This window comes from Dendrobates tinctorius, unplaced genomic scaffold (genome assembly GCF_039654945.1).
Source record: "Dendrobates tinctorius isolate UK_male_01 unplaced genomic scaffold, ASM3965494v1 ptg000005l, whole genome shotgun sequence".
Taxonomy (NCBI): domain Eukaryota; kingdom Metazoa; phylum Chordata; class Amphibia; order Anura; family Dendrobatidae; genus Dendrobates; species Dendrobates tinctorius.
Window position 1 is genome coordinate 29977114 of NW_027361673.1, and position 27562 is coordinate 30004675.

The 27562-nt window shown below is 43.5% G+C and overlaps 1 long non-coding RNA gene across 1 annotated transcript; it reads left to right on the forward strand.

Moving 5' to 3' along the window:
* The first annotated feature begins 1428 nt into the window (after positions 1 to 1428).
* LOC141083572 (uncharacterized) lies at positions 1429 to 4335 on the forward strand. The gene is made up of 3 exons (XR_012230754.1): positions 1429 to 1853; positions 1999 to 2119; positions 2347 to 4335. It is a non-coding gene; the product is annotated as an uncharacterized lncRNA (long non-coding RNA).
* Positions 4336 to 27562: the final 23227 nt, after the last annotated feature.

Here is a 27562-nt window from a genome sequence, read left to right on the forward strand (position 1 = left end):
CCTTGTTGATGCCAGAGGTCAGAGGAGAATGGGCAGACTGGTTCGAGCTGATAGAAAGGCAACAGTGACTCAAATTGCCACCCGTTACAACCAAGGTAGGCAGAAGAGCATCTCTGAACGCACAGTGCGTCGAACTTTGAGGCAGATGGGCTACAGCAGCAGAAGACCACACTGGGTACCACTCCTCTCAGCTAAGAACAGGAAACTGAGGCTACAATTTGCACCAGCTCATCGAAATTGGACAGTAGAAGATTGGAAAAACGTTGCCTGGTCTGATGAGTCTCGATTTCTGCTGCGACATTCGGATGGTAGGGTCAGAATTTGGCGTAAACAACATGAAAGCATGGATCCATCCTGCCTTGTATCAACGGTTCAGGCTGGTGGTGGTGGTGTCATGGTGTGGGGAATTTTTCTGGGCACTCTTTGGGCCCCTTGGTACCAATTGAGCATCGTTGCAACGCCACAGCCTACCTGAGTATTGTTGCTGACCATGTCCATCCCTTTATGACCACAATGTACCCAACATCTGATGGCTACTTTCAGCAGGATAATGCGCCATGTCATAAAGCTCGAATCATCTCAGATTGGATTCTTGAACATGACAATGAGTTCACTGTACTCAAATGGCCTCCTCAGTCACCAGATCTCAATCCAATAGAGCATCTTTGGGATGTGGTGGAACGGGAGATTCGCATCAGGGATGTGCAGCCGACAAATCTGCGCCAACTGTGTGATGCCATCATGTCAATATGGTCCAAAATCTCTGAGGAATGCTTCCAGCACCTTGTTGAATCTCTGCCACGAAGAATTGAGGCAGTTCTGAAGGCAAAAGGGGGTCCAACCCCTTACTAGCATGGTGTACCTAATAAAGTGGCCAGTGAGTGTATACTATTATATTCTTATATTGATTGACTTTTTATTTCAATACAATTTTCCCCTGGCATGCCATTCTTATTTCCATTGTGCTTAAGTCTTTATTAATTGATTACATTTTATCTTTTCTACTTGGATTATTACTTCTAGGGGGTTTTTTGTCTGTTTTTTTTCCTTTTAGTTTACCCACCAACACGTGTAAATTGTGTTCTCTGTGTTGGGACAATTATCATTATTAACATTTTCGCTTTTTAATAGATTTTTCAATAAAAGTTATTTATTAATTTGATACACTTTATCATTATTGGTGTCTCCCTCATATTTACAATTGAATCCAATTTTTTAAGGATCAAAAAAGCGCAGTCTGCTTTGATTTTTATCTCTGAAAAAAGATTGGAAGAGCAACATTAACATCTATGGAAACTGTTTTTTTTTATGTTTTTAGATACTTTTTTTGCTACATAGATCCATTCTTTTGTGCAAATGGATGCAACATGCATGTGAAAAAATGGATGCTAGCTTTAAAATATATTAATTTGTAAATTTATAAAAACACGTAGCTGCTGCAGATAACAGAAATGTGTGAAACTGACCTACAGATGTTAGACCGGACCTTTCTAATGCAACACCTTCTCTATATCTTAGGTGTAGTAGCAATAAACATAACACTTTACTGCGCTTTAGATTGTGACATAAAACTGTTGATTTCAATGAACGACAAGAAGCCACCGTATACGCACCACATCATTGTTTGCCACCATTATACAGAACCAGAACTCCCTGTACTGCAAGCTGCTTCCTCTGGTACAAATCCCGATATATATAGATCACACCTCTATTTAATTGTTTCTCGTTAATCTTAGTCAATTATCCGAGCTTACAGAAAGTTATAAAGAAACCCATGCTGAGATCTTTTCCTTTCCTTTCATTTCCAAGCTGTAATTCACATTTCAATAAAGAATAATCTTTGCTTTTAAGATGTAAGAAAACATGCAAGCTGTCAATTACGCCTATCATGTACAGCTTGTTACAGGATTTCTTTGTTTCAGTTTTAGTGGTAAAGTAGTAATTATATAAACACATAATGAAACAGTTTCACTTGGTTATAATATATCTCTGCTTTAGGATTTATATTGGGCCATAGCACCGGGTCCGCCTGACGCTACCGGCAGAGGTTTATCTTCCGGGACAACAAAGGAGCAGGCGTTTTACTTCATTTGCTGACTTCACCTGTTGAAGGAGAGTTGTAAGTACTCCATAAACATTAGATCGTTGGTTTATCCCATTGAAATCAGTGGGTTCAGTCAATTGTAACCAAATGTGTATGGAGGCCATAAAGGGACTTTGCCAGAATTGAATGACTGTTTAAACTAAATCCCACCGCTAAGTGCTTCACAGCGGGGTCAATCATTTATATACACCTATCCACCTGCTTGTTTTCTCTAAATGTCCACCTCCCCTCTTCTTTCACAGGTCTGGCTTCATAGGGCCAGAGATGCATGGAGATAGATGGAAACAAAGCATCGACTGCACAGAGCATTATATACCACCATACAGACGCCATCAGACACTGCTGTCTACCGATACAGAAATATTCTTCCATACAAGCAATTGTGAATACTTCCATGCAGTCTGATGAAACATGCCACAATTATTTTTATGCAGGATTTATGTGGAAATTGACAGAAAAAAAAGATCTTTGTGTGTTTGAGGGCTCATAAAATGGAGCAATAGAATAAAATAAGGCCAAGTGCATGAAAGGTCCAACGCCTAAACTATGCATGGAAATCATCAAACAATGGTAAACCTCTCTAACAAATGATGACTTTTCTCTAAAGAATGATGACTTTTAAAAGTTTCCAAAAAATGCCATCACACGTACAAACACTTTTTTGTGGACCTGTTAAAAAATACTGCGTATTTTACCAGTGTTTATTTTTACCCACAGAATAAAGTATAGAAAAATGCATAAAAAATGTCATACCTATATCCCCCTAAAAATATGCATAAACAGGCAATTAAATGACCACAAGTTATTGATGCATGGTCATTCGGTGCTGCTGGTTGTTATGTGTAAACAGGCATTAAGGATACAGGTACTCTTGAGTGTTCTTAAACTCTCAAATAAAACAGCAATCTAAGGCCACGTTCACACTATTTGGTCAATATTTTACATCAGTATCTGTAAGCTAAAACCTGGAATGGAGCAGTTAAAGGAAAAGTATAATAGGAACACGTCACCACTTCTGCATTATCATCCACTCTTGGATTTGGCTTACTGATGTAACCATTCACCAAATACTGAACTTGTGAACATGGCCTGAGGAAGGTAGGACAGTATCATAGGCATCTTAAACATAGGCCTCGATTCATCAACGCTTTTATGCCAGAATTTTGGCTTATAAAGCTTTGAAAAGTCAAGGGGGCATGGTGAACCCCTCTCGTCAAAGTCAAGATGAGAGGCAGCGTTCCTTACGGCATAAATCTTACTCCCATCACTAAGTAAGATTTGTGGTGAGGTGCAAAGCTTGACTCTCTGATCAGGTTTTATTGAAGATGAGTTAATCACTGCAAGTTTTGTATCTTTGATCAGTTTTCCCATCCTATCTTATTTAGCAGAAAGGAAATAAACATGTTGTGCTTGTTCAGGACGTTAATTGTTGTTATTTATCTAGCACTGACTCCTGATGCTATGTGTGTACTGGGCAGTTTTCCAGCCAAGCACAGGGATATTCAATTAAGTTACTGTAAGTAAAATACACAAGCAAGGAAAACATAACCCTTACAGTGGCCAAAAATAAAGTCAGACATGAGCAGTATAGTGCATACATGTAGATACTGTGTGATTATTAGCTACTTTATATCTTGTTTTTACAGCCAAATCCACATAAAATACTGGCCCAAAAATCATCACTAGAAACATGGGGGAATTCCTTGTAGAAAGGTTAGAAGTGATTGGCTGCAAAAAGGAGTCTTGCTAAGGCCTGTTTCATACATCCGTTTTTTATCATCAGTCAAAATCCACCAATTTTATAGAAAAAAGGGATCTGCCAAAAAAGGGGCGGATCCATTTTTTCCCCATTGAATTGCATTAGTGGCGGATTTTGATTGATGGTCGTCCGTTGGGTCCGTTATTTGATGGATCCGTGAGAATTTTAGTGGCTCCCGGGCGGACCAGATGGACACTGCAACTTTTTTTTGGTTGACAGTCCGCTATTTTTAACTGCACGTGCCCGAAAGGTGAAAGCTGGGAGCAGTTTTAACCCTGAAATGCTGTCCCGGCAGCCGCTAAAATTCTCTCTCTCTCTCTCTATACAATTCGTCTTATTCACAATTTTGCTTTCTTGTGTATCCAGGTGAGGTATTTACCTCCTTATATGTGCTCTGTATCTCAAATATGTATTATACAGTGTTGTTATGATATGCTTTTTAATCTATTGAAATAAACTTTGTATTTTTGGATCTTTTGTTCCTTTTTGCTTTCTCTTTTGGTGTTTTGTATTGTTTTTGAAGGGATCATAGTTATATTTTTTCCATGATATGAGGTCATAAGTGTTTGGATTGTTGATAGACCAGAACTTAATTCAGAGATGAGTAAACATGGACACAGACAATGGACACAAAAAAAACCCTATTCTGCTTAGCTTACTTTGGGATAGCTAAATAAGCACAAAGCTCTAGGGCTGATTCCAACCTTTTTCTAGGCCCCCATACCATTTATAATAATGGTATTGCCATAGGGTGGTAGTATTTGACATTATCAATGGATGATCTTTTAATAGTGAAGATAATCCTGAATTACTGGCTAGTTGAAATATCTACCAAAGATTTGCAGGCCACATGTGACAGTTTCTTACATGGTTTTCCAGTGATTTTTCTGAACATTTTTTTCAAAACCAGAAATCACAAAACAGATAAATTTGCAAGAAAACCATGTAGCTGTCACGCAACGTGTAGGAAACGCTAAGTGTAACACGAACCAAACACTAGGGAAGGGGGGAGTGGAGACCCTTAAGCAGATCTAATGTCACCCTGTCTGCCCTATCATAACTATATAGGTTGCACACCTATCGACGAGCAGGATACATAATCCCTGCCTGACCCTGGTGATAAGGCCTGCACCAAGAAGGACAGGGTAGGCGCTAGTCAATCCCCACTACCAATATAAGGACAGATAGGATAAAAAAACAAGGGAAACACGTTGCTTGAGTAGACGCAGAGAAAAACATGGACGTCCTCCAAACACCAGAGTGGAAGATAGCCGACTGCTGTAGCCCCAAGCCGCAACAGGGAACTGGAAATAGAAATATGAACTGCACTTTTCCAACAGCAAGCTGGAAGTTAGAAACACCCCAATCCAGGTGTGTCAACTAGAGTCGGGGGAAGGTTGCCACTGGGTCCTAGAGTCAGAAGGCCCAGGAAGAAGTCTGCAAAGCAAACTGCTGAGAACTTCTGCAGTCAGATGCAGCGTGACGGTCTGCAACATCTGACACACCTGTGACAATAGCCTCATCATTAATATACTGTATATGAAATAAAACCATAGTTTGCAACTACTTCAATTGTGATAATTTTTGAACCCATAAAAGTATTCCGTGAAGGGAATTTATCAGGAGGGTCAACCTTCTCAAGGCCATGTGCACACATTAACTATTTGGTGACTTATTACCTCAGTATTTGTAAGCCCAAACCAGGAGTGGTAAAAAAAAATGCAAAAGTAAATGGTTTTGATTAAAAAAAGTGGTGAACAAGTTTCTACAGGGTGGACCATTTATATGGATACACCTAAATAAAATGGGAATGGTTGGTGATATCAACTTCCTGTTTGTGACACATTAGTATATGGGAGGGGGAAAACTTTTCAAGATGGGTGGTGACCATGGTGGCCATTTTGAAGTCAGCCATTTTGGATCCAACTTTATTTTTTTCAATGGGAAGAGGGTCATGTGACACATCAAACTTATTGAGAATTTCACAAGAAAAACAATGGTGTTCTTGATTTTAACATAACTTTATTTTTTCATGAGTTATTTACAAGTTTCTCTTTGTTTACAGTCATTGACATGTTGCAGAGGTTAACACGTGAGGAGCGGATAAAAATTGTGTTGATGTCTGGTGAACGCAGTACCCGGGTCATTGCAGCAGATTTCAATGTAAGACACGCTACGCAAGAAAACTATCACCATTCCCATTTTATTTAGGTGTCTCCATATAAATGGCACACCCAAAAAAGTTTGACTCATCTCTGAACATAATGTTCTGTGTAAACTGAGGGTTCTGTTACAATTTTTGTTTTGCCCATTCTGCAAATTCAGCGCGCTGATCTGGCTCACCAACCATTCCCATTTTATTTAGGTGCATCCATATAAATGGCCCACCCTGTATTATACTTTTCCTCTGACTGTTCCATTCCTGATTTTGGGTAAGAAATACTGAGGTAAAAACTTACTAAATACAGATCGTGTGAATGTGGTATAAGCCATATTGACATACAGTTCATAAAAAGTTCAATAAAATAATACCTTGCTCTCTGTGATCAAATGTCTTATTCCTAAGAAATTCATGTTTTTCTTATGTACATGAACTTATAGGGTCTATAGCCGAACATAGATCTCCCAACAATCTTCCACCAAAGTTTATTTTATATGAAAGGTAGAGTTACCAGTGTGAGGTCTGTAATAATGTTATGGGTGCTTTCTGCTCACTTGATCTTGCTACAGAGCTGTGTATGATTATAGCTATCATAATACAGCAGAGCTGAACTTTGTCTCATTACTGACACATTTGCAGTTGTAGCTGTCTTCTCATAGTGCTGTCAGCATTGCTATACTGTTCCTCATCCACACTGGCTGCCTGTCAGTCATTCAATGTCTCACACTGGTGAGAATCTGGAGGCAGATTCTCAGGGAGATCTGTGTTTGGCCCAGAGATCTTAACAGCTCATCTACAGTACAGACCAAAAGTTTGGACACACCTTCTCATTCAAAGAGTTTTCTTTATTTTCATGACTATAAAAATTGTAGATTCACTCTGAAGGCATCAAAACTATGAATTAACACATGTGGAATTATATAATTAACAAAAAAGTGTTAAACAACTGAAAATATGTCTTATATTCTAGGTTCTTCAAAGTAGCCACCTTTTGCTTTGATTACTGCTTTGCACACTCTTGGCATTCTCTTGTTGAGCTTCAAGAGGTAGTCACTGGAAATGGTTTTCACTTCACAGGTGTGCCCTGTCAGGTTTAACAAGTGGGATTTCTTTCCTTATAAATGGGGTTGGGACCATCAGTTGTGCTATGCAAAAGTCTGGTGGATACACAGCTGATAGTCCTACTGAATAGACTGTTAGAATTTGTATTCCGGCAATTAAAAAGCAGCCAAGTAAAGAAAAACGAGTGGCCATCATTACTTTAAGAAATGAAGGTCAGTCAGTCTGAAAAATTGGGGAAACTTTGAAAGTGTCCCCAAGGTGCAGTGGCAAAAACCATCAAGCGCTCCAAAGAAACTGGCTCACATGAGGACCGCCCCAAGAAAGGAAGTCACCTCTGCTGCGGAGGATAAGTTCATCCGAGTCACCAGCCTCAGAAAGCGCAGGTTAACAGCAGCTCAGATTAGAGACCAGGTCAATTCCGCACAGAGTTCTAGCAGCAGACACATCTCTACAACTGTTAAGAGGAGAGTTTATACAGCAAGCCTTCATGGTAAAATAGCTGCTAGGAAACCACTGCTAAGGACAGGCAACAAGCAGAAGAGACTTGTTTGGGCTAAAGAACACAAGGAATGGACATTAGACCAGTGGAAATCTGTGCTTTGGTCTGAGGAGTCCAAATTTGAGATCTTTGGTTCCAACCACCGTGTCTTTGTGCGACGCAGAAAAGGTGAACGGATGTACTCTACATGCCTGGTTCCCACCGTGAAGCATGGAGGAGGAGGTGTGATGGTGTGGGGGTGCTTTGCTGGTGACACTGTTGGGGATTTATTCAAAACTGAAGGCATACTGAACCAGCATGGCTACTACAGCATCTTGCAGCGGCATGCTATTCCATCCGGTTTGCGTTTAGTTGGACCATCATTTATTTTTCAACAGGACAATGACCCCAAACACACCTCCAGGCTGTGTAAGGGCTATTTGACCAAGAAGGAGAGTGATGGGGTGCTACGCCAGATGACCTGGCCTCCACAGTCACCAGACCTGAACCCAATAAAGATGGTTTGGAGTGAGCTGGACCGCAGAGTGAAGGCAAAAGGGCCAACAAGTGCTAAGCATCTCTGGGAACTCCTTCAAGACTGTTGGAAGACCATTTCCGGTGACTACCTCTTGAAGCTCATCAAGAGAATGCCAAGAGTGTGCAAAGTAGTAATAAAAGCAAAAGGTGGCTACTTTGAAGAACCTAGAATATAAGACATATTTTCAGTTTTTTCATACTTTTTTGTTAATTATATAATTCCACATGTGCTAATTCATAGTTTTGATGTCTTCAGAGTGAATCTACAATGTTCATAGTCATGAAAATAAAGAAAACTCTTTGAATGAGAAGGTGTGTCCAAACTTTTGGTCTGTACTGTATATATTTAGAAAAACATGCATTTCTCTGGAATAAGATCGGATTGTCGATATCAAGATATCATTTTATTTAACTTTCTATGACCTACATGCCCTTAGAGGTGATTTAGTAGGGTTGATTGTAAAGATTAATTTTAGATACTGATTTTAACAGACAGGCAGAATATTTGCAGCCCAACAAGTATGAAAATTAGTGGGTGTAAAATTTGGCATCTAATAGAAGTAATTGGGTGGATTGTGAATTCTTTCAAGAGTTCAGGCCAAACCTTAATCGTGAACTGAAAGGCACAGACTGAACTTACAATAAAAAATGGAATGATCATACATTTTTAACAATATGTGCTTGGAAGTAAACTGTGCATGTATTTTCTCCGTACAGTAATTAAGCTTTAATTAGATAAAACTGAAAAATTGCCTAAGTTTATAACATGGAAGATAAAACCATGTCATGTAACTCAAAAGCAGTGGCATAAAGATATTAGTAATACAATTTATATACCACTTACCATCAAGGCAACAGTCAGAGACCTAGAAGCAATTTAACAGAATAACAGTCAGTGCAGACCCTCTGCCTTTCAAACTACACACAACAGGAATACCTTTGTAAAAAGAGGCAATTTAGGGAGCACCTATCATCTTCCTATAACTGCTGTTTTTATTACTAAAATCATTACCTGGGCCTAGCCTAAAGGGTTTTCTTTCTAAGTGAATGTGATAAAAAAAAAAAACTAGTAAAACTTTTTCCAGGCTATGAAGGACTTGACCCTCCAGTAGCAGATGGGTCTGAAAAAAAATCAAATTGCCAGAATTACATTGTTTTGGTCGCCGCAGCATTGCAATAAAATGCAATAACGGGAGATCAAAAAATTGTATCTACCCCAAAATGGTACCAATAAAAACATCAGCTCGTCGCGCAAAAATATAAGCCCTCACCCAGCCCCAGGTCACGAAAAATGGAGATGCTACGGGTCTCGGAAAATGGCGCCTTTTTTATTACAAAGTCTGTTTTTTTTTCACCACTTAAATAAAAAAGAACCTACACACTAGTGAAGGCAATAAGTGTTTGATCCTTTGCTGATTTTGTAAGTTTGCCCACTGACAAAGACATGAACAGTCTATAATTTTAAGGATATGTTAATTTTAACATTGAGACATAGAATATCAAAAATAAAATCCAGAAAATCACATTGTATAAATTATATTAATTTACTTGCATTTTGCAGTGAGAAATAAGTATTTGATACCTCTGGCAAACAAGACTTAATACTTGGTGGAAAAACCCTTGTTGGCAAGCATAGCAGTCAGATTTTTTTTTGTAGTTGATGATGAGTTTTACGTACATGTCAGGAGGAATTTTGGTCCACTCCTCTTTGCAGATCATCATTAAGATTTTGAGGCTGCCGCTTGGCAACTCGGAGCTTCAACTCCCTCCATATGTTTTCTATGGGATTGAGGTCTGGAGACTGGCTAGGCCACTCCATGATCTTAATGTGCTTCTTTTTGAGCCACTCCTTTGTTGCCTTGGCAATGAACCATTTTTAATGTCTTGGTGGAGGGAAGGAGGTTGTCTTTCAGGATTTTACGGTACATGGCTTCATCCATTCTTCCATGGATGGGGTGAAGTAGACCTGTGCCCTTAGCAGAGAAACACCCCCAAAACATAATGTGTCCACCTCCTTGCTTGATAGTGGGGATGGTGTTCTTTGGCTCATATGCAGCATTTCTCTTCCTCCAAACACGGCAATTTGCGTTAATGCTAAAGAGCTCAATTTTTGTCTCATCTGACCACAGCACCTCCTCCCATTCACTCACAGAATCATCCAGGTGTTCATTGGCAAACTTCAGATAGGCCTGCACATGTGCCTTCTTGAGCAGGGGGACCTTGCGGGCGCTACAGGATTTTAAACCTTTATGGTGCAATGTGTTACCAATGGTTTTCTTGATGACTGTGGTCCCAGCTGCCTTGAGATCATTAACAAGTTTTAGGCTGATCTCTCACTTTCCTCATGATCAAGGATACCCCCACAAGGTAAGATTTTGCATTATCCCCAAATTGATATTGATTGACAGTCATTTTGTATTTCTTCCATTTTCTTACTATTGCACCAACAGTTGTCTCGTTCTCACCCAGTGTCTTACTTATGGTTTTGCAGCCAATTCCAGTTTTGTGCAGGTCTATGATCTTGTCCCTGACAGCTCTTTGGTCTTGCCCAGGTTGTAGGGGTTAAAGTCTGACTGATTAATTGAGTCTGTGGACAGGAGTCTTTTATAAAGGTGACTATGTAAGACAGCTGTCTTTAATGCTGGTAATGAGTTGTTTAGGAGCGTCTAACTGGTCTGTAGGAGCCAGAACCCTGGTTGGTAGGGGATCAATTGCTTATTTCTCACTGCAAAATGCAAATAAATTTATATAAATTTATACAATGTGATTTTCTGGATTTTATTTTTGATATTCTATCTCTCAATGTTAAAATTAACCTACTCTTAAAATTATAAACTGTTCATGTCTTTATCAGTGGGCAAACTTACAAAATCAACAAGGGATCAAATAATTATTTCCTTCACTGTACAAGTTTGATGTCTACGGACTCGTAATGACCTGGAGAATAAGAATGGCAGGTCAGTTTTAGCATTTAGTGAAATAAAATATGGTGTAATTGCACTTTTTTTTGCAATTTTACCACACTTGGAATTTTGTTTCCTGTTTTCCAGTACGCTACATGGTAAAATCAATGGTGTCCTTCAAAAGTACAACTTGTCCCGTAAAAACTAAGCCCTCACATGGCCATATTGACTGAAAAATAAAAAAGTTATGGCTCTAGGAAGAAGGGGAGCAAAAGAGCAAAAACAGAAAATCACAAGGTTGTGATGGGGTATTAGGCGTTGAGTTCCTGCCACTGCACAGGGAATCTCAAGCCATGTCCTCTGCGGTCTCCCATTCTTCTGCAGCCACAGATGTTCCTGCTCAGCAGAGGAGATATGCCAGTCCCAGCATCTTGCTCAGGATAATGCTATGTGTCTGGTTGCTGCTGCTGCCGCCCCAGTTTCAGCTATAGCATTCAGCATTAGTCAGCGGCGAGAAGACACTCCTCGGACTAAGTCCTGCTTTTCTCCATCTGAGCATGCCCGTGAGGCGACTGCTCATTGGTGGTCGGAGGTCACATGCTCAGATCCTCAAGCAGCTCAGATTGGGCCATCAGGAAGGTCCCGGAAGGCTGCGGTGTTAAAAGTCTAGTATACAGTCATGGCCAAAAGTTTTGAGAATGACATAAATATTATATTTTCACATAATCTGCTGGCCTCTGGTTTTTATGTGTGTTTGTCAAATGTTTTTATCACATACAGAAATATAATTGCAATCATATTATGAGTAGCAAAAGGTTATATTGACAGTTAGAATGAGATAATGCAGCAAGTCAATATTTGCAGTGTTGACCCTTCTTCTTCAGGACCTCAGCAATTCTCCCTGGCATGCTCTCAATCAACTTCTGGATCAAATCCTGACTGATAGCAGTCCATTCTTGCAAAATCAATGCTTTTATTTTGTCTGAATTTGAAGGTTTTTGTTTGTCCACCCGTCTCTTGATGATTGACCACAAGTTCTCAATGGGATTAAGATCTGGGGAGTTTCCAGGCCATGGTCCCAAAATCTCTATGTTTTGTTCCCTGAGCCATTTAGTTATCACTTTTGCTTTATGGCAAGGTGCTCCATCATGTTGAAAAAAGCATTGTTGATCGCCAAATTGCTCTTGGACGGTTGGGAGAAGTTGCTCTTGGAGGACATTCTGGTACCATTCTTTATTCATGGCTGTGTTTTTAGGCAAGACTGAGAGAGAGCCCATTCCCTTGGCTGAGAAGCAACCCCACACATGAATGGTTTCAGGATGCTTGACAGTTGGCATGAGACAAGACTGGTGGTAGCGCTCACCTGGTCTTCTCAGAATAAGCCGTTTTCCAGATGTCCCAAACAATCGAAAAGGGGATTCATTACAGAAAATGACTTTACCCCAGTCCTCAGCAGTCCACTCCCTGTACCTCTTGTAGAATATCAGTCTGTCCATGATGTTTTTCCTGGAGAGAAGTGGCTTCTTTGCTGCCCTCCTTGAGACCAGGCCTTGCTCCAAGAGTCTCCGCCTCACAGTGCGTGCAGATGCACTCACACCTGCCTACTGCCATTCCTGAGCAAGCTCTGCACTGCTGGTAGCCCGATCCCGTAGCTGAAACACTTTTAAGAGACGGTCCTGGCGCTTGCTGGTCTTTCTTTGGCGCCCTGGAGCCTTTTTGGCAACAAGGGAACCTCTCTCCTTGAAGTTCTTGATGATGCGATAGATTGTTGACTGAGGTGCAATCTTTCTAGCTGCGATACTCTTCCCTGTTAGGTCATTTTTGTGCAGTGCAATGATGACTGCACGTGTTTCTTTAGAGATAACCATGGTTAACAGAAGAGAAACAATGATGCCAAGCACCAGCCTCCTTTTAAAGTGTCCAGTGGTGTCATTCTTACTTAATCATGACAGATTGATCTCCAGCCCTGTCCTCATCAACACCCACACCTGTGTTAATGGAGCAATCACTGAAACTATGTTAGCTGGTCCTTTTAAGGCAGGGCTGCAATGATGTTGAAATGTGTTTTGGGGGATAAAGTTCATTTTCTAGGCAAATATTGACTTTGCCAGTAATTGCTGTTAAGCTGATCACTCTTTATAACATTCTGGAGTATATGCAAATTGCCATTAGAAAAAATGAAGCAGTAGACTTTGTAAAAATTAATATTTGTGTCATTCTCAAAACTTTTGGCCATGACTGTACACAATGTGGAGTGAGTGTTGTATGCACGTATGAATGTCTCTGGTGACTGATTCATTATGAAACCCCTACCCTTGGTACGCATGCGTTGTTCAGCCTTGCCAGGTAGTGCCTAGGCTGATAGTGCAGGTAGGATGCAGAGTCAGGGCCTAGTTTCAGCACCAAGTAGTGGCTTTGCCTGTACGCCACTGTGCACTGGGTCTGCACTCCATAGTAGCCACCATCTATTAGTGGTGTTCGGAGGTGCGACACCGTGCGCCTCATGGGTCTAGAGAGGCTCTTACCCTGCGTCCTTGGGGCAGAGTCTTGTGACTGTACACTAGCGCTGATTCAACTGTGCCCTGTGACAGTTAACAGGGTACGGCATTTGTGTTATGCGGTTCCGTGGCTCTGTGAAGCAACAGAACCCGTTGCTACTACATACTGGGTGGCATTTAACCCACGTGTGTCTAGTGCGATACCGCCATTTAGTGTCCACCTTTACCGAGCAGCAGTTAACATATGTGCACGGTGGACCCCGGGCTGCGAACGCACCTTATTACCATCTCTATATTGTTTGGTGCATTCCGACCAGCTCTAACATGCAGTTAATCACATATATCTAAAAAATATTTAGGCTGAGGAATAAGTAGTGATTTTTGTAATTAAAAAGGTAGACAGGTTGTAAGTGCTCTTTAACGTGACCAATGGCTCAGCAAATATTGTTACACGTACTAGTTGAGTCCCAATACTACCACTTTGTCCAATGCGCCATTTCTTGCACATTATACAAGCTATATTAGTTATCATATTGGAAAACATGTGTCTGGAATTAAAGTGGTTTTATTCTCCCCTATTCCCGCCCTTTGCTCAGCCGACTCCACACTTACAATGCAGCGATAAGCGCTCAGTCCCGGAGCCTGTGTAAGCGCTGCCATGGCAACGCGTCTCTATGCGGCTGCTTCCTCCTCCCTATCCTGACGCGTTGGGCTGGGAGGAGGCACGGTCTCACATGACGCCGGTCCATGGTGACGCGGGGCGGGCATCCTGGCTGGAAGCGCTGTCAATTAGCTGCTACTTACATGAGCATATAAACCCAGTCCTCTCACCCCTCCAGACATACCCCTCGAGAAAGCCAACGCAAAACGCGCGTCGGGGTTCCCAGTCTGCACCCCAAGGTAATGTGCTTCCATCTACTCACCTGCCTTTTTATGTAATGAACGACATTTTCTCTTTATGGAATACCACCATCCCCTGCCTGCACCCTGGGCATATTCGCTGTCTTGCACTTGCAGACGGCTTCATCTTTGCTACCTACTAATTGCACTTTTTGCATAAGCTTTGCACTAATTTATGACCAGTTATATGTATTTTAACACGAATGTTATTTATTTATTCACTTTATGATACAAATTTATTTGTAAATTCATGATTCTCTTAAATTTGGGCACTTAATAGGAGGTTATTTATTAACCCCATGTATGCCCTCCTCTATGTATGCTGATATGCACCTTTATTTGATGTTCGCTTCATAGGCATTTTTTCATCAATTTTGCACTTTACTGTCAGGGTCTGGCTTGCATTGTCATAGTATCTGCACCTCTTATATTACCTGACCTCCTATTTTTCATTTAGTTGTATTTTAAAATGAATTTAATAAAATTTGTTATATTTTAGACATAGCTTCTTTTTCTTCTTTTGATGATTTTGATATTTTTGGAAGCAGTTATCCCTAGGAATTCTTTCTTAGAATTGTGGTTTTATTTTATGTTTGATAGTAAATGCACTCTTTGCGAATAATCTTAGAAAAACAATAAACTTTGCAAATACAGTTCATTTTCAAAATTGCATTATTTTCCTATTACAGTCGGTTATTGATCAAGGCCGTCTAGTAAGCAGGATTCTCCTCCTGTGGTCGAGCATGCGCAGATGTTTATTCTGCAGTAAGGGGGTTATGTGTGCTCAGACTGAGGAGCACCTATCACCTACTGTGAGCAAGCCTCATCATACTGCCCAGAGAGGAAATCAGAGAATTGTGAGAGGGAAACAGACAACATTTTCTGTGCATTTCTGTGCATCTCTCTGCCTGAACTATCGCCGAGAACAGATAGTGAACGCCAGGGGCGGACACTGACAGCTTGGGGCCCCTGTGCAAGAAATGTGTCTGGCCCCCTCCCTGCCGGGGATGCTGCTTGTGATGAGGGCAATCTGGCAATGGGACCCTGGAGCCTCGAGGTCCATGCAAGCAGGGACATACATAGTAATCATGGGGCCCCATAGCAAAAGTCCTATTTGAGCCCCCACACGTCTAAGAAATACAGTGTCCGTAAAGTCATGGTGCACTTTTGCCCAGTCACTGGAAAGCAACAAAAAACTATAGAAATTTGATATTTGCTTCAAATAAAATAAAAACTCTCCCAGTTTCATACCTATTCAGTGCAGTTCGATGTGGGCTCCATTTGTTGCCCTACACACATCCAAATGATAGTGAAGTTCTTGCCACACACGGGTAAGAACGTCTGGTGTAACTGAGTGAATAACGTCTGTGATTCACTGTTTTCGGTGTTACGTCATCATCTGCGCATGTGTACATGCTGCCACATCATCCTACAGAAACTTGGAGCAGATTTCACATTTCTAACGTCTTTTATTGCTTTCCTGTGACTGGTCAAAAGTGCACCATGACTTTACGGACACACTGTATATTTATTTATATTTTTTCACTAAGATGGAGATATATACAGTATATACTGTATGGTTAATAAATATAAATATATATATCTGTTAGCATTCTGTTCTGCTGGTTCCAGCGCAGTCATACTTGCAGTCAGGTGACAACTACCGTATAGTGTCAGCAATGTCAGTGAATAGAACACTGCAGACGCGTCTGATGCTCTAGTATAGCACATGACAGCAAGTGTGCAAAGCGCCTCCTTGTGGTTACGTGATAACTGATGGAACCAATAGAGTCCGACCATGCATATATTACGTTATATTTCTGGTATGTGTATCATCTGGTATCTGCTCTATTCATTGTCTATGGAACTGATTGAAATACCTCAGTGCAGCACTCAGCAGCTCTATAGATAATGAATAGAGCAGAGGCCGAGCATCTGCTCCATTTAGGACGAGACTGCAGAGCCCTGTTCTCAGAATCTCTGGGGGCCAAGTGGTTGAATCTCCAGTGATCAGCAAGTTATCCCCTATCTGATGGATCACACATACACCGTACATATACCGTACATACACATACCGTACATATGTGACGCCCCAGAGTCCAGTTGTCACAGTGACATTGCCTCCCTCTAAGGGGTGAAGTCAGACCTGGAGGCAGGAGGGGGCCCCCATGCCAGGTAACACAGATTACATGACAATTCCTGCTGCAGGTCAGAAAGGGGAGCTTCCTTATAAATTATGTCCAGCAGATGGGGTTAGTGAGTCAGTAAGGATTCAGCTGCGAGAGTAAACAAGAGAGTTGTCATGGAAACGGGAGCAGCTTGAGCTGATGACAAGACAGTTAAACGGTTGAAGTTGATCTGTGAAGAGGGAAAGGACAGGAGCGGAGACAAGAGGCTCTGAGGGAACTAAAATTGCATATAGGAGACCCCAGAGTGAAGGGCTGATATAAAAAAGGATGCCAGAGTCCTTGGTTGGGCAGGAGCGGTATGCCCTGACAGCCGAATCTGGAGTTCAGGGGACTGCAAGTTCCTTGGCGACACCGAACACCTGAAGGCACGGCAGCAGATCAAGAGCCCGGGGCTGACAGTGAAAAGGACAGTACCCATGATATAGGCTCACGTTGTCAGCCATACAGGTTAGAAACCATCACGCAGGAGAGGGTCGCAGCTTAGTTACAAGCAGCAGGGACCCGAAAACAGAGCGCAGAAGGAAGGTTCCAAACCCCACCTGGCAGGGTGGATCCCCTGAATGCTTCCACGTGAGCCGGACTCAATCCATCATCTGTATGTGGTACCCCGGATTGCAACCACTTGTAAGTAAAAGGTAAAGAAAACTGCACCTCTCTGTGTCCTTCGCTTATTCTCTGCACCCCAACGTTCACCACCATCTGAACAATCAATCAAATATATTTGCCCTGGGGCCCCTGCTCTACCTGTGGGGAGCTGAACCATCTTTGCTGCGTCACCATCAGCCCCAGAGGACCAAAACCGCAGCGTCGGCCACTCATTGCCGAACACCACGGGTGGCGTCACAATTAAACATCACACAACTTTCCTCTATTTAATTACTGGATGCCCAGGGCCACGGACTGGGTCACTGCCACCATGACATCTCCTTCTAAGAGCCTGACCGGCTCGGTACCTAGTAACCTAAGGCCCTGCGGGGCGCTCCAACTGGCGTCTCGAACAGGATGTATCAAGCCTAGAAAAGCTGGGTGCAAGGAGCCTGGCAAAGCTGGGTACTGTGTGCCATAGACTTCATTAAATTGAGAGCTAGAGACTTTAATGAGCTTTCAAATAACCGCCATAACTGCGTCACACAGTTTGTGCAAGCAGAGGGGCGTGCCATTGTGGGCGGAGTCAGAAATAGAGCACGACGCGAAGCCACGCCCACGCTCTGATGTCAGTGGGCAAAGTGAAGCTGGAGCTGCGCTCTATTCTGAGCAAGTGAAAAGCAGGAAGATCCGATTTGGAGACCATGAGGAGCTCAATCCAGCCTGTCAGAGAGCAGCTGTTGACAACAGTAAAGGTAAACGTAGCTTGGCTGAGGTTCACTGAGGGAGGAAGAAAATGCCCAACTCGGGTGGAGATTCAGCGGCGGTCGCAGCCGCAGCCTCCATAATGCCGCTATCAATGCCATATATACCAGGAGCGACCTGGTTACCACAGTACTCAGGGGAGTCACACGCCCTGAGCGATTTTAAGAAAAGACTATGTAGTTTGTTCAAAGTGTACCCCCTGTCTGAGAGTCAAAAAGTCAGTATCCTCATTGGCCAGTTAACTGGTGCGGCCCAGAGGGAAGTAAAGTCCTGGCCGGACACTGTTAAAGGAACTGTCAAACAAATCTTGGCCAGACTGAAGGACACTTTTGACACACGCACTGCAGCAGAGATAAAAATGAGATTCTTTGGGTGCAAACAAAGGGTGCAGGACAGTATACAGGACTATGCCCTTAACCTTCAGGAGGCGCTACGGGCCGTAAAGCAGGTTGACCCAGAGAGCGTGCAAGATGAGGATAGATTACTAACGGAGCAGTTTATAGAGGGACTCCAGTCTAACAATCAAAGGACACAGCTGCGCATAATGGCCCTACAAAATCCTTAATTGGACTTTGCACACTTTAAGGATAGAGCCAACCGGGTGCTGCGTGAACCAAATCCTAGCGGCACAGAGCCCTCTAGGCATCCAGCAATTACATACCAGCAAGAGGCAGCATCCTTTCCCCAGACCCATATTGAGAATGACACGCCGTCCCAAGATGATGACTCTGCTACAGACTTATCTCTCCAAGTCAAGGAACTAACCAAAAGTGTGGCTGCATTCACAAAAACTGTGCAGTCCCTACAAGTGGCTCCAAAGAAAAAGATCCAGCTGGCCTCCAGTTCAGATGATGTCCCGTGGCGACAGCAGAGGAGAATCCCACTGACCAGAGGGAGAGATAGCGATTGTTACAAAGAGGACAGACAGCCCATCTGTCGCCGCTGCAACAAGGCGGGACACATAGCAAGATTCTGTTATTTAAACAAGCAACCCCTGGGGCAAAGGGCCAACCCTCAGGAGTAAGAAGACCAGGCCCACCAAATTGGCGAGACGCTTTACTGGACACCGGCTCCCAGTTGACAACGATGCCATATGTTCTCTTTAAGCAGTACTGGGCTGATTCAGACATTACTCACAGTCCAGATAAAAACCTTGCCATCCTTGCCAGCAATGGTCAGCCCTTGCCTCAGCTGGGATATAAAGAGGTGACCATCAAGATTGGCCGAGTAGAATTGCAATCGCAAGGTTTGATTATAGTTGATATTGACAAATGAGAATGCCATCCTATGATCACTTTAGGCACTAATGTAATTGAAAATTGTCTTGGAGAAATTATTGTTTTGCTACAACAGGTAGCCGAGACCGCCAGCTCCAGTCATCGGGTCCTGCAAAAGGAGATCAGAGCCCTGATGCAGAGACAACAGTTAAAGCTGTCTGGTGGAGAAATCGGCAGTGTCAGAGTAAGTGATCCTTTCCTCATTGCAGTACCTCCCAGAAGTGAAATGTTAATTTGGTGTCGGGCAGCAATAGGCCTCAGGGGTCAAGATTACCAAGCCCTGGTGGAAACCATGTACTCTGATAGTAGGCCCACTATCCTGACAGCCAGAGGGGTAGTTGATGTCCGCAAGGGGAGAGTACCAATACGCATCTTAAATTGTGGGGAGAGAGAGGTCCATTTACCCCGGTATGCCACCCTTGCTAAGCTGTTCACTGTCACTAACAATGCAATAGAGGCACTAGAACCCTTGCTTCCATCCGACAAGGTGGAAGAGAATGGCTCTAAAGGACAGCAGGAGGAATGGTGTCAGCAGCTACACGTAGGCACTGACTCAACCCCTTCGCACCAAAACATGGGGCTTACCGAGTGGCTCGAGAATTTGAACGGGTCTTCAGCAAACATCCTCTAGACTTTGGGCTGGCAAAAGGGGTCCAACACCATATCCCCACCGGAGATCATCCACCCATTAAAGAGAGGTACCGGCTTGTACCCCCAGCACACTATCAATGTGCCAAGGGTATGTTACGGGAGATGAAGGAGGCTGGGGTAATCAGAGATAGTTGTAACCCATGGGCAGCTCCATTAGTCCTCGTTAAAAAGAAAGATGGTACTATGAGAATGTGTGTAGACTACAGGCAGATTAACAGCATTACACATAAGGACGCTTACCCATTACCTAGAATTGAGGAATCACTAGCTGCACTGAGAACCGCTAACTATTTCTCTACCTTAGATCTCACCAGTGGGTATTGACAGGTTCCTGTGGCAGAGGCAGACAAAGAGAAAACAGCGTTTACAACACCAATGCGCCAGGAACATTTCAGTGGTTAATGGAATGCTGTCTTGGACATAAAAACTTTGAAACCATTCTGCTGTACCTGGATGATATCATCGTCTTCTCCAAAACCTACGAAGACCATTTGAAGCACCTAGCCGAGGTATTCGAAGCCCTGTCTAACTTTGGCTTGAAAGTAAAGCCGTCCAAATGTCACCTTTTGAAACCCAAGGTGCAGTACCTAGGCCATATGGTGAGCGCGGAAGGTGTGACACCCGACCCTGACAAAGTCACCGTTATCTGGGACTGGCAAAGACCCAGCACTATTCATGAAGTAAGGCAGTTTCTTGGGTTAGTAGGCTACTACCGAAGATTTATCAAGGACTTCACCAAAATAGCTGCACCCCTGCAAGATCTTCTAGTGGGCCAATCCAAGAAAGCCAAGAACAAGAGTCTTCTGTTCGAGTGGAACAAAAGGATAGAAGAGTCCTTCATCTGGTTGAAATTCGCCCTCACGGGAGATGAGGTCCTGGCCTACCCTGTCTATGACCAACCATTTGTACTTTACACTGATGTCAGCAATGTGGGATTGGGAGCAGTGCTGTCACAAGTGCAGAAAGGCAGAGAGAGAGTGATTGCCTACGCCAGTAGGAAGCTACGTCCCACTGAGAGGAACCCCGACAACTACAGTTCCTTTAAACTGGAGTTCCTCGCCATAGTCTGGGTGGTAACAGAGCGCTTCAAGCACTACTTGGCTTCAGCAAAGTTCACCATCTACATGGACAATAATCCGCTAACCCACCTTGAAAAGGCAAAGCTAGGGGCACTTGAGCAGCGATGGATGGCCCGGCTGTCCAACTACGAGTTTACCATCAAGTACCGAGCAGGACATAAGAACGCTAATGCGGATGCGCTGTCCAGGATGCCCAATTCACCAGACGGGTGAGAAGATCCAGAAGAACTCGAAGAAATCGAGTTACCAGCCTTCCACCGTCCAGTTGCAGTCCAGCGCTCCCAAATGGTGAGGAATAAGCACTATATCGTACGAGAGGCAATGTTGAACCCATTACCCCATCATGAGTGGGCAGAGACACAAGATAGTGACCCAGCTGTTCGCCTAGTAAAGGAGTGGCTGGCACAAGCTGATTCACACCCTGGTCCAGATGACCCACAGGAAGCACAGCAGTTATGGAAGGAGAGAGGCAAGCTGTTCATCTATGAGGGTAAACTGTGTCGGAGGGACATCAACTCGCGCACACACGAACTGGTCTGGCAGGTAGTAGTCCCGAAATAGGATGCGCCAATGGTCTTGGAGGCATACCACAATGGAGCAGGACACTTCGGGTGGAAGTTGGAGGTCCTACTTCGTGAAAGATTCTACTGGGTTGGCATGAGGAGGGCCATTGAGAAGTGGTGCCGAGAATGTGGCCCATGTAGCCTGCGCAGGAAAGACCATAACAGCCAGCGAGCCCCATTACAGCCGATCATCACAAAACAGCCGCTTGAACTGGTAGCCTTGGATCACGTGAAGTTAACTCCGAGTAGGAATGGCTACACCTATGCTCTGACCATCGTTGACCATTACTCAAGGTTCTTGGTAGTCGTGCCTGTTAAAGACCAAACAGCGAAGACAGCAGCCAAGGCATTTCAGCAACACTTTAGTCAATCGCACGGATACCCTGAACAAGTGCTCACCGACCAAGGTAAAGCCTTTGAGGCAGAAGTGTTTCAGGAGTTCTGTAACATGTATGGTTGCAAGAAAATCAGGGCAACGCTGTACCATCCACAGACAAATGGCATGTGTGAGAAGATGAACCAGGTGGTCATTGACTTATTGAAGACCTTACCTCTGGAAGAACGAAACCAGTGGCCCGAGAGGTTGTCAGGTCTGGTAGATCTACATAATCATATACCGGTAAACGCCACCAATTGCACTCCGGCCTACCTGATGAGGGCAAGACCTGGCAAGTAACCCATTGATTTAGACATGGGAGTCTTAACACCTGAGACGACATCACCAGATGCAGACTGGGATACAGAGCGGCAGCAACAATACCGCAAAGTGCAAGAATGTGTGGAGAAAAGTTTGTCCCAGGCAAGACAGAGGCAGGAAAGGAATTACAATCAACACACCAGGAGAACAAGTACTCAAAAGAAAGAGACGAGTTCAGAAACTAGATGACCAGTGGGAGGCAGAGCCATACACCGTTATACCTTCAGACTTTAATAACACCAAGGTATGCCTCATCAGCAAGGATGGAGTAGAAACCTCAGAGGCAGTCTCAAGAGATCATCTAAAGGTGTGCCCTGTTCAATTGAAAGACAAAGAGGAAGTTCAAGACACTCCACGGCCCACAGTAGAGGTGGAAGAGGAGATCCATACTATCCTTGGAGAATTTCCTCGGACGTGGACACAAGTGAATCAGGCTATCGTAGTACCAGTCCTAACCTTTCACCAGCCTACTGCACCGGATGAAGCAGAGACTCTTAATGAAATGGCTCCAGTAACAGATGCCACATCTGCAGTGGAATGCGGAAATCTGTCCCCTGCTAGCAGCGAATCTGTCAATCTCATGGTGAGTCTAAGAGTCAGGAGAAGGCAGTCCAGAATACCAATATTACACAAGTCCACTTATAGCGTAGTGACTAGTGCACCAGCAGCAGACATTAGAGAACAGGTCAGGTCATCGGAAATACCTATACTGCGTAGAGCCCCTCGTAGTACCAGAGGTCAGATCCCTTTCCGTTATAGAGAATACATAATGTGAATAAATTAATAAGAATGTATAGTTGTAACCGTTAAGCATGAGAGCCTAGAGAGACTTACTGTATGAACTTTTTAAGTATTCGTAATAACCAGTTGGACAATTGGGCCACAGGACTATGTGTGGTCAGAACTTAATTTGTAAATAGTTACCCCAACTTGGCCTTGAAAATAAGCCGCCGGCATGGCCGAAAACCCAGGCCCATCTACAGAGTGCCCTGTAGCCACACCCAGGGACGACACACAAAGTGGGCTAAGGCGGTTACCACCAACCAAACCCCAGGTACAAGGACCAAGACAATTCCTGGACAGCAGCGTAAGGACTGGTCGCTGCAGTAACTTTGTTATTGTTTCTTTTTCTTTTCTGGTTTTGATGATTTTTACATTTTTTAAGACTTTGTAGATTTTCATTAATTGATGTTGTTAACAATTCTTGTTATGTTTCCTCAGTCCGGGAGTACTGAACTTCACTGGGGGGAATGTGACACCCCAGAGTCGGGTTGTCACAGTGACATTGCCTCCCTCTAAGGGGTGAAGTCATGCCTGGAGGCAGGAGGGGGGCCCCCCTGGCCAGGTAACACAGATTACATGACAATTCCTGCTGCAGGTCAGAAAGGGGAGCTTCCTTGTAAATTATGTCCAGCAGATGGGGTTAGTGAGTCAGTAAGGAGTCAGCTGCGAGAGTAAACAAGGGAGTTGTCATGGAAACGGGAGCAGCTTGAGCTGATGACAAGACAGTTTGATGGTTGGAGTTGATCTGTGAAGAGGGAAAGGACAGGAGCGGAGACAAGAGGCTCTGAGGGAACTAAAATTGCATATAGGAGACCCCAGAGTGAAGCGCTGATATAAAAAAGCACACCAGAGTCCTTGGCTGGGCAGGAGCGGTACACCCTGACAGCCGAATCTAGAGTACAGGGGACTGCAAGTTCCTTGGCGACACCGAACACCTGAAGGCACGGCAGCAGATCAAGAGCCCGGGGCTGACAGTGAAATGGACAGTACCCGTGATATACGCTCACGCTGTCAGTCATACAGGTTAGAAATCATTGCGCAGGAGAGGGTCACAGCTTAGTTACAAGCACCAGGGAGACGAAAACAGAGCGCAGAAGGAAGGTCCCAAACCCCACCTGGCAGGGTGGATCCTCTGAATGCCTCCAGGCGAGCCAGACTCAATCCATCATCTGTATGTGGTACCCCGGATTGCAACCACTTGCAAGTAAAAGATAAAGAAAACTGCACCTCTCTGTGTCCTTCGCATATTCTCTGCACCCCAACGTTCACCACCATCTGAACAATCAATCAAATATATTTGCCCTGGGGCCCCCGCTCTACCCGTGGGGAGCTGAACCATCTTTGCTGCGTCACCATCAGCCTCAGAGGACCAAAACCACAGCGTCGGCCACTCATTGCCGAACACCACGGGTGGCGTCACAATTAAACATCACACAACTTTCCTCTATTTAATTACTGGACGCCCAGGGCCACGGACCCTAGCTCAACGGACCCAAGATAAACAAGGCCTATAATGAAAGGAACATCATTCCTACTGTAAAGCCTGGAGGTGGATCACTGATGTGTTGGGGATGTGCCAGCTACAAAGGCACAGGAAACTTGGTCAAAGTTGAAGGAAAGATGAATGCAGCACTTTATCAGCAAATACTGGAGGCAAATTTGCAGTCATCAGCCTGGACATGACAACGATCCAAAACACAAGGCCAAGTCGACCTGTCATTGGCTACAGCAGAGATCTCAAGCACGCAGTTCATGCTAGACAGTCAAGGAATTTACAGGAACTGGAGGCTTTTTGCCAAGAAGAGTGGGCAGCTTTACCATTTCAGAAAATAAAGAACCTCATCCACGACTACCACAAAACACTTTAAGCTGTTATTGATGCTAGAGGGGGCAATACATGGTATTAAGACATGGGGTATGTAAACTTTTGATCAGGGTAATTTCGATGTTTTGAGTTGTCATTATGATTTACAAAAGATAAAACACAGTAGCTTCACAATAAATGGCTTCACCCAACCACTAACCATGAGTGGAGAAAAAGTTTGGTGTTATCATTCATATTCTCTTAAAAAAGACCAAGAAAACAAAAATTCTGCTGGGGTATGTAAACTTTTGAGCATAACTGTATCTATTCTATCTATTCTATTCTAACCTGTCAGTGTGATTTTACTGTATGCGGAACATGAATTGCCAGCTTTTCAAAGGACACTGGTGCTTAAAAATTGGACAGCATTTGCTTGGTCTGAGTGCGTTTTTTTTTTTTGGAACCCATAGGCTTGCATTGGCAAGTCTCAGCCGAGTCTTGGTGACAATTGCAGCATGCTGTGATTTTACACGCACGCTGAATACGCCCGAGAAAATAAACATTGATGTGAGCTGCCCCACAGATTAACACTGGGCTGAGCGCTATGGGATGTTTTCTCACTTAGCACTCGGTCGTATTCTACAGTAGTGTGACGCTGGCCTGACTCAGGATATTTGGTACTGGTAGATTGCAAAAATGTACTATGTTGTAATAGCTGAGCAAATCTGACACATTGGGTTTCATTTATCAAAACTGTCAATGACGTCAGCGATAGTCAGTGAGGCTGCGAGGAGTCCCCGGCTGACCAGAGGTGAACTCAGGAGCATGGGAAAAAGTTCAGAAACTTTCCCACGCTTATTAGTTCATCTCTGGTCGTCTGCACAGAGATGAATTAATTCATTCTGCAGTGGTTTACAGCAGGGTCAGTAGCATTAGCACTGGTCCCCGTTGTAAATTAGTTAACCCATTGTGATGGATTGCAGCAGGGGACCTGACTGAACGGCGGAGAGATAAGTATATTGTTGGTTTTTATTTTTTTTTCGTTCAGGAGAACAAGGGATTCTGTTGGAATAGCAGAATAATAAATTTAGTCAAAAACTTTGTGTATTTATTTCATTAAAAGAATTTTTAATTAATGTGTGTGTATCTTTTATAACCCTTTACTACTATAGGATTAATAATGGAGAGGTGTCTTATTGACACCTCTCCATTATTAACCCGGCTTAATGTCACCTTCCAATAGCAAGGTTGCATTAACCCATTATTAACCCATGAGCCACCGCTAAAGGCAATGGGAATAGAGAGGCTAAGTGCCAGAAAAGGCTCATCTTATAGATGTGCCTTTTCTGGGGTCGCTGGGGGTAGATTTTTTTTAGCTGGGAGGGCCAAAAACAATGGTCCCTCTCTAGGCTGTTAATATCTGCCCTCCCTTACTGGCTTTCCCTCCCTGGGGGAGAAAATACCGCGGGAGCCCACACAATTTTTTTCAACGAATTTACCCGTTAATTTAACACCTACATGTCCCAAATTTTACACACATACACTAATCTAATTATTAGTCAGGGACATATAAAGAAATAAATGTAATGAAATGGTTTGCTGTATGTAAACCATGTGTCATTTCATGTCAGGTTTTGTAAAGATTTTACAGAAGCCAACAATTGATTTAGCGGCTGTTATGCTATGTAGAACTCTATGAACTATAAATATATATATGCGTCGCAATGCCATATATATATATATATATATATACTGTATATATATAGTAGCTGAAGAGCCTGGCGCTGCCCGAGCATAGTAACTAACTGTGGTTAGTTATACCAAATTATAATTATCCTCCATCCCATAGTCCCGTGCCCATATACCCATCATACATATCCATCATCCCATAGGCCCGTGCCCATATACCCATCATACATATCCTCCATCCCACAGTCGAGTGTTCATATATCCATCACACATCCTCCATCCCATAGTCCCATGCCCATATACCCATCATACATATTCTCCATCCCATAGTCCCATGCCCATATACCCATCATACATATTCGCCATTCCATAGTCGAGTGCCCATACATCCATCACACATCCTTCTTCTCATAGTCCCATGCCCATATACCCATCATACATATCCGCCATCCCATAGTCCCGTGCCCATATACCCGTCATACATATCCTCCATCCCATAGTCCTGTGCCCATATACCCATTATGACATCATCATCACCATGGCAACCGTTATGACATAACCGTCACCATCTCAACCTATGAAGACATCACCGACACACACACTTTTTCCCCATTATGTAGATAGGGGCAAAATTATTTGGTGAATTGGAACGCGTGGGGTTAAAATTTCGCCTCACAACATAGCCTATGACGCTCTCGGTGTCCAGACGTGTGACTGTGCCAAATTTTATGGCTGTAGCTGCGACGGTGCGGATGCCAATCCCGGACATACACACACACACACACACACATACATACACACATTGAGCTTTATGTATTAGACTAGCTGAAGAGCCCGGCGCTGGCCGGGCATAGTAACTAACTGTGGTTAGTTATAGCAAATTATAATTATCCTCCATCCCATAGTCCCGTGCCCATATACCCATCACACATCCTCCATCCCATAGGCCCGTGCCCATATACCCATCATACATATCCTCCATCCCATAGTCCCGTGCCCATATACCCATCATACATATCCACGATCCCATAGGCCCGTGCCCATATACCCATCATACATATCCTCCATCCCATAGTCG